The 8748-nt window shown below is 35.0% G+C and overlaps 1 long non-coding RNA gene across 1 annotated transcript; it reads left to right on the forward strand.

The window, feature by feature from the left end:
• The first annotated feature begins 1358 nt into the window (after positions 1-1358).
• Positions 1359-2377, forward strand: LOC146733713 (uncharacterized). The gene is made up of 2 exons (XR_014926691.1): positions 1359-1706; positions 2200-2377. It is a non-coding gene; the product is annotated as an uncharacterized LOC146733713 (long non-coding RNA).
• The last annotated feature ends 6371 nt before the right edge of the window (positions 2378-8748 follow it).

The raw sequence follows: 8748 nt of genomic DNA on the forward strand, positions 1-8748 counted from the left end.
TTGTTATTTTTTTTTTTAAATTGAGAAATAATTATTACACTCTAACTTCAAGCCAAAGACATATGTCGTCATGGGAAAGTAGACTTTGTTCAAAAGTCAAGTGAAAAATACTAGAAATACAGGAGAGATTTGAATAATAATTTTGAAGAAATTCAATAAACAGTTGTTCACTAGTTGAAAACACACACTTTGTATATCTTACAAATTTACGTAAAGATACCCATATATCTGATTATAAATTATAATTTGGTTAACTTTATTGTGTGCGTGTGTCTTTAAAAATATGAAGTGAATGCCTTTCGGTTCTGATAAGAGTAGAATACAGAATCAACATACTCAATACAAAACCGAATAAAATGTCTTAAATAAAATTGCATATTCCTTCTGACCGAAAGGGAGTCGACGTCGAACCCCCCCCCCCCCAGGAGTAGGGTTGCCAAAGATCTCGAAATTCTGTCACGGTCATTGAGCAACTTTATCGCTGGAATCTTTTTTTCTTCACACGCATTGTATACGTAGCACGGGGAGCAATAAATTCAACCTCAGACCACTTTCTTTCAGTGAAATCGTTCTTGATGAAAAATGCCATCAACGGCCAATATTTATGACAAACTGACAACACGAGAGCACAACAAATACCCGGAGAGCTGACAGCTATGAAGTGCATGAATTAGCCCACCAGTTCTAATTAGTTAAAGTGGGAGAGTCGTCACATGTGAAGGCGTCAGATGGCCATAGCGTGTCATTGTTTAAAAACAAGCGTCTACCGTCGCTTGGGACTCAATTCCCACGCTTGCACAGGTGACGACCCTCTCGATTTAACAAACAGAGTAATGAAACATGCATAACATCCTATTGTTTTAAATGATACGTTTTGATTTTTCTTCATTGCTCTGTAGTGGCAATATACTCTGTTTATGAAAAACGTAAAAACCCCGGGAGGGGGGGGGGGGGCTACTTCCACATTAAGTGGGTAAGGGTGTGAAGCCTTCATTTCTAATTTATAAAATGTTTTATAAATATTTTCTAAACATAACATTCATGGTTTTCTGAAATTTAGTGTAAATAACGAATGATTTCACAAAACAAACAGTTTTTTTCTTTGTCTGTGTTTACATCATTTTAACATTACAGAATTGTTTCATTGCTAGACAACTGTATTCATTATTGCCGAGATTAGTAAAATTTAGTTGAAAAGCAAAGTTGAGTATTGATGCCAAATCAAGTTTTGTATCATGTTTAATAATTCAGTGTACTATATGGTGAGGACTTGCCATGCCAAAAATAAATATTTTGTGGACAAATTGTGTCACACGCAACGTAATATTACCGTAATTGGTATAGTACAGGTGTGATGCAATCTGATTAAAATCTGATGTAGTGTACGGGCTTTAATTATTTTGGCTATAAACTTATTTTAATTTTATGTTTTATTACTTTTGTTATTAATGCCTTTTTATTTTATTATTTTACTTTGATTTTGATTTTGTGATTTTTTTAAAATTCCGCCCTACATACATCTGAGCCGATGCCTATGTAACGAGATTTCAACGAGATCCACTGTCGACGATTTTAGTCAACGAATCACAGACCTTCTTCTATAGCGCACATGATGACGTCACTGGGCAGAGTCAGGTGGCAAACACACTCAAACATAAAATGGCGGATTATACCGACGTTAGGACCGAGAAGAACACGGCTTTTCGGTAAGTTTATCATTGTCAAATGCAACGAAAGTCATTTTTTTATGTTTATATTGTGGCTCGAATGGTTCGAGTTTAGATCGTTACTTTGCGTAGTTATTCTGGGAGTGACGATTTTGTTTCCACCGGTTCGACCGAACACCGGTGTCTTTTTCCAGTCGCTTGCCCTGGAGACGGGTGATGTTTTGTTGACGATCGGGTCAAAACCGTCTACGGTATTGAAGCCGTAGCTGTAAATATTCATCAAAATGTATCAACATTTTGTACATTATACAATAACTCTTTATCAAAGTAATTGAGCTGATTTGGACTGGAATAACATATTTTTTATTTGGAACACATCGCAATTGATCAGGAAATATTTTATTGCTCCAATTTTCTGCGTCGATGCCGTGGGCCGGTGACCGTTATACAATTTAAAATTTGCATTGTTTACTATAGCTGTTTACAGTGTTCTAATCATTACGATTTACTTATTTTTTTGCTTCCATTCTAGATAATTATGCTCAGTGTTTGATGTAAAATTGAAGCGATGACTGAATAAACGAACCTTGGCTGGCGAAGATGTATCAGGAAGTGTACACATTTGTTGGAAGTGAACAAAATATTCAATGTAATGACAAAAATTGGAAAATGCTGTGGAATTTCTTTTGTAAATAAAAATATACTAGCAATTTTCTATTAATGGTTTATTCAAGTGGGCAAAATATAATGTACAGAAAGATTGCCAGGAGAGTATCGCTACACTGAAAAGCAACCGACAGCCTCTATAAAAGGGGGCCTGTGATTGGCTGTTACTTACGCGAGATTTGAACGGGACTTACGTAGGCGTCGGATCAGATGTATGTAGGGCGGAATTAAAAAAAATCAAAATCAAAGTAAAATAATAAAATAAAAAGGCATTAATAACAAAAGTAATAAAAAATAAAATTAAAATAAGTTTATAGCCAAAATAATTAAAGCCCGTACACTACATCAGATTTTAATCAGATTGAGGTGTGATGGTTCAAATACCAAAATGGCAACAGTAACAGAAAGACTTCCCTGGCGGCGATGATAAAATACGAACACGGAGCCAACAGATGAGGTTTCAACTGGTACTGGTATTATTATACTCTGCAAACATCAAGTACAACGACGCGGTAAAACTCCACTACTCCAATAACTAGATAGTTACTTAAACTCCAATACAATTCAACGAGGTCTCCGATCTGAACTTAGTGCTGAACAACTCCCCTATATATACCCACACTGTCTATAAATAGACCATTACATCAGCATACATAATGAGTCTGGAATTTACTATAAATTTCTAGAATGTTCCATTACCTTCTATTGCCTCCTACAGTGTTCTATTACCTATTCAACCAGTTTATAAAAAAAATCTACAATATTCCACCCAGACACAGTACGGTTCTAGAACATTTCCAGTGACACGGAAGTGGTAAATAAGTCGTATGCGACAATATATTTAAACAACCTTATGAGTATGTACATTTCATATCAGCGAGTTGAATTCTGAGATTTATATTCAGTTTTATTAGCATTTTAACCACTATTATAACAATGACTAAACCACATCGCCATATTGGATGGAGTCGATTGTATGCAAGATAGTGTGTTATGCAGATTCAACCCAAATAGAGTAATTAATCGTCAGATAGAGTGACAGCAATGATGTAATGCAATGTCCAAATATGGCAATAGAATGTTAAACAAAAACTAAAAAACAAAAAAATGCATATACTCAGAGGTACATTACTTGGGGTTTGCAACTACGGTGACATAGGCGTTCCAACTAGGATACTGGGATGTCCAGGTGGATCAAAATAGCTGTTCGCGATATGACGGATTACGATAACTATATTTTCTGTACATTTTCGATGTATTACATTTTTTCGCTATGAATGTGGTAATACATGTTTTATTGTTTTATTACAAACCGCCTATGTCATGTCAGAAGGTCGTAGTATCAGTCTCGCTATCTACGAGATGAGACTTGAATGGGATCTTGGCATGATGTCACCATACAGTACTATGCGCGTTGCAAACCCCAAGTAATGTACCTCTGATATACTAAACATTTTTCTGATATTTCTAGAATCACTATAAAATAATATCAGATTTAAATCAAGCTTAGTGCATCCATGTATGTGATCTTGGATTACCACAGACTGCAAACCACAAAATAATGTACAACCAATTTTATTCAGCTTTTTTTAAACTTTGAATTTTTTTATTAGTATTATAAACTTCAATAAAATCACGTTGTGCATTTCGAAGAGCAGATCTGTATTAGCATACAAACTTCTCAGTTAAAAAACTAATCTTACATAATACCTCCAGTACCCTCAGCTAACAGTAGTTCTTAAAAGAAAAAGAGATAGTCGAGGTATGTTTAACCATCTCAGGAATTCATAGACCATTAGAAGACATTTCAAAATCAAATCTGAATGAGGAATTAAGAAACAGAGTGTTCACATCGCTGGTAGGTCACAGAGCACTGGAGGATATAATGAAACCAGAATTATTAGAATGGAAACACATGTATAAATTAATGTTAAAAATGTCAATAGATTGTAAATTACGAGAATTCCAATTTAAATTGTTACACGGAATCATTTATACAAATGAGAAACTCCATAAGATTAATCCAGTTAAGTTCTCCAATCAGATGTGCACCTTTTGTAACAAAGAAATAGAGAATATTCAACATTTATTCTATGATTGTGATTTCACAGTAGCCCTATGGAGAGACTTATTATTCTGTTGGGGAAAACCGTTAAAGTTACAAAAAATACCAAGTAAACTGTGTATGATCCTTTCCGACCCAAAGAAAATATTAACGGTTAATTTCATTTCACTGCTTGTCAGAAAACATATATATTTTTGCAAAATGAATGAAAAAAACAAACAAACTTCATGAGACTGACTCTATATATCAAAAGAGTATACCGGTCTGAGAGGTTTATTGAACAACAAAATAACACTATGGTAAAACATCTGAAAAAATGGAATCTTCTACTGCTCTTTGTTAGATAGGCTCACTGTAGCAAAGTGTATTTTTTTCACCAGGAAGAACCTACTTGAAGTTATGTTACTTGTAATTCTATGGAATGTGACTCATTAAGTACCCAATAAAAAAACTACAAATTATAAAAAAAACACAGTAGTTCTTTCTAACCTTTCTTTGATTTTTTTTTATTGCAAGCAATTCATATTAAAATTATTTCATATTTTCTTTTCAGTTTCTGCCGCCAGTTCTCTGATATGTCACCCTCAACAAAAATGTATTGATGATGATGCATGATTTACAATGTGGGTGAGACTGAGTGACGGTTAAATTCAAAAGATTGAATTCAAATCAGGCGAGGTATTCATGCATCCTACTAAATTCACAATCACTTCATCGGCTGTAAACTTTGCAATCTTCTCATAACAATCATATTTATTGAAGATAATTGTAATACTGTGAAATGGAATAATTATTCTAAGCTAGTGACATGCTTCGTTTTATGAATGCTGACTTAAACCTTTGTAGATTCCAGTTGTTAGTCCACTGCAGGCTTTTCATTAGAAACTGGTAAACACTCAAATTGTCTGTCAGTGCTTGCCCGCTACCAATTTGTCAAAAGTACTCAATTTATAATGACAAGTGATTAGATAACAGTAATTATAAAAATCCGATATGATGTTTTTCATTCACGTTTGAACGAAGTCCAAAAGCGAGGACTTATAGAATGAACTCTGTTCGTGCATCTGTACAGCCATATATTACACATGCTTTAACTGATGCAATTTTAAAATTCACACATAGATCGTCATACGTTATATCATACATATCTGCTTGTAGCACTGATTTGTAGATTTTCATATATATCGCGCACGATATACCGGTATTCGTACTGTTCATGGCGATGTTCGTTGCGTGCGCTTCTATGTGGGTCCCATGTTTTGCATAACAACCCATACATTTGCATTATTGACCTTATCTACGTGTCGTAAATGACATCATCACATAACTCCATATTAATCCCAAACGAACGCTATTTTTGTTTGGGCCATTGAGCAATTACCAAGGCCTGATATATTATTTCATTTCCGATATACATTTTTTGTATCTTCAAGTCAGTACAACCATCCACTTTTCAGTCAACTCAATAGTTATTTTGGTTCATTTAAAATACAATTTAAAATAGCTTTGCTAATTTAATGAATAATCGAGAAAATCATCTCATTGTAATCATTGCGAAGGTTGTAAAACATGATAATGTAAGAAAGTTCACAGCAGATAAATACATACATACATATGTTTTAAATTAGATCATAATCGCCACTACATTAAACATTCAAATAATCAGAGCGACGACAAACGATACCAGTCGTTCGTCACCATCTCCATCTGCATCACGAGCAACAATTACATCGTGATTAGCAGAACGCTGGGCGCGTCATCAAATCGCTCCCGCTGATTGGTTGCTTGTTCACCAATGACGTCAATGGTCAGATGTCACCATTGATTAAATATTGTTTCCAGTCGTATACTAGCATTTTTTCATGATTCAAAGTTTCAGTTGCCAGCTACACAGTAAAAACTATGCAACATACAGTATACATTTAATGTGCGAGCCAAGGAAAATATACTGACATTATATAAACCTTCTTTTTAGAAATTCATGATACTTAATTTATGAACAACTAATCTTTTGAGTTTAATTCTAAAGTTACATCCCACATGTAACATTCTACACGCGCCACACGTACTAAAAGTTCCTTTAGTGTCAGTATAGTTTCATTATCTCGTGTGTCAAATGTAAAAATGTATTACCAACTCACACAGCTGTGAATTTATTACCAACTCACACATATGAGAATATTACATAGAGAATTGTATTTCAAGTTTTGTTGGTATATTCTGTAACGCTTAAAGAGCAGTGCAAAACAACTGACAGTATTAGTTATATCTTTTTGCAAATATCTTCATTTTTCTTCCATCTAATCATATTCGAATAGTATTCTCAAAAGACTGATGCAAACATAAAATCAGCTTATCGCCGCTTGCAGGGGAAAATGCTAATAAACTAGGTTTAAATTATTAAAAACAAACACATGTGCTACTTACTTTAATTGTTTAATTAGCATAAATTTTGCATAATTAATGTTGATTGATTGCTGGAGCTTAACAGTAATATGCAAATCATGTTTCGGGAAGACCAGTTTCGTTTCCTGTGTACTTATTATACAACAATGCCACGCGGAATGAAAAGGAGAGAGGCCCGAAAAAAAGAAAGACGAGCACTATGTCAGAGGAAAAAAGTTATTGAAGGAATCAGACCGTAGTTCCTATCATAACCAAAGAGAAGACGCGATTTTTGGTGCATACTATACCGAAGGGGACAGCTCCATGACGGAGTCCGACTGGAGTATGGAACAGACACGGGATCATACATCGGTACAACAGCGTTTTAAAATGCGAAACATGAATGTTTAGTCGCCTCTGATACATAGTTTGTTACCACGTAATTCACAGAGACGTTTTCAACCGCTGATTTTACATACATCAGCATTCACTGGGCGAAGTATGTTTTGAAAATGATATTTGAAAAGGATTATACAAGATAGGCTATTCAAAAAGAGGAGGCTACCAGGCCAATAAATATTTATTTTATTTGTCTGAAATATTAACTCTGCAAAAACAACAAATACAACACATGTTTGACCGATTTATCCAAACGTGGCGTTGACATCACTCATGGCTGATTACTGATGCTCGTCATTATGTTTTGCGTATTGACTCATAACGATTTTTTTTTTAACAAGACTAGCGTTTTTTTCCATTTCTGAGAGGTGTTTTCACAAACTCGGTTTTTATTTAGTACACAACGGCAAGACATTATGGATTGAATAATGTTGCTTATTATTTTTACATTTTGATGACCTTTGACCGATTGGTGTCACTTTTTGCCCCCACGTGTTTATCTCGCATGTTTTTTTATGCCATGTCTGGGCTGACTTCATGAATCAACAAATTAATTACGAGTGTTCGCTTCAAATGATATGTATTTATTTAGCCAGTATCCATTGGATTGAAGATACCCACTCATACAATCATTTCTGGACAACAGATCAGACCTGATTACAGACTCGAAAATTCGGGACGGCACACCACAAACATGCAAGAATGCGTTAGTTGTTCTGTGGAAACGGCTACTCGACAGGAACAATTGGATCTTTTACGTACACGGTGTAGGGCAGTACAGGGGACCAACAGCTTCTCCCTCCGAACGCCATTCTACCAAATTTTTTCTTTCAACCGTTTTTTTCTTTCTACGTTTCATTAAATGATAAACACATCTAGCATTCAACTCTATTCGTTCACACCATTTTTTAAAATTTTATTGTTCGGATTAGTCTTTAGCCATTTAAATGTCCTCGCCGTAAATTCCACAATTAATTCACTTTGACTGTGCGTTGTTCCGGAAATGGAATCTTCAATGAGAATCGTCTTTAATTTAATTTCACTTTAATTTCGCCCCATTTATAGAGTGTGACAATGCGCGACTTAAAGTCGTGTAAATCTTTTGCACATTGTACATGGTGAATTTACTGAACGGAATGGAGGACTTGTTCACGCTCCCGCCAGGTGATTGTGTTGCCGCCCGGACATGATAAGTAAAATCAGACAATCGCATTAATTAAAACTCAGAAGTTGATGTATGAAAAGAAATCCCTTGCCACATTTTAGCTCCCGACCGTGTTGTGTCTGTCTGTTTTCTAAACAGATCTTGATCAAATTTGGTTCATGGGTACCTCTGGATGATGCAAAGACATGTTTAGTTTTAGGGCCATGTCCGTGCATATCAAATAGGTAATTAACTCATATTAAATATCTCAGTCTGTGTAAGCAAAATCTTCAAAACTCCCTAGTGGAATATGATTAAATTTAGTACACAGTTAACTTGGGGTAATGTGCAGACACGGTTAGGATTGGGGTCATGATCGTGCACTGTATGTATCCAATTTGCATATTATCTCATTGCAGCAT

This window comes from Saccoglossus kowalevskii, chromosome 16 (assembly GCF_978046115.1).
Source record: "Saccoglossus kowalevskii chromosome 16, keSacKowa6.1, whole genome shotgun sequence".
Taxonomy (NCBI): Eukaryota; Metazoa; Hemichordata; class Enteropneusta; family Harrimaniidae; genus Saccoglossus; species Saccoglossus kowalevskii.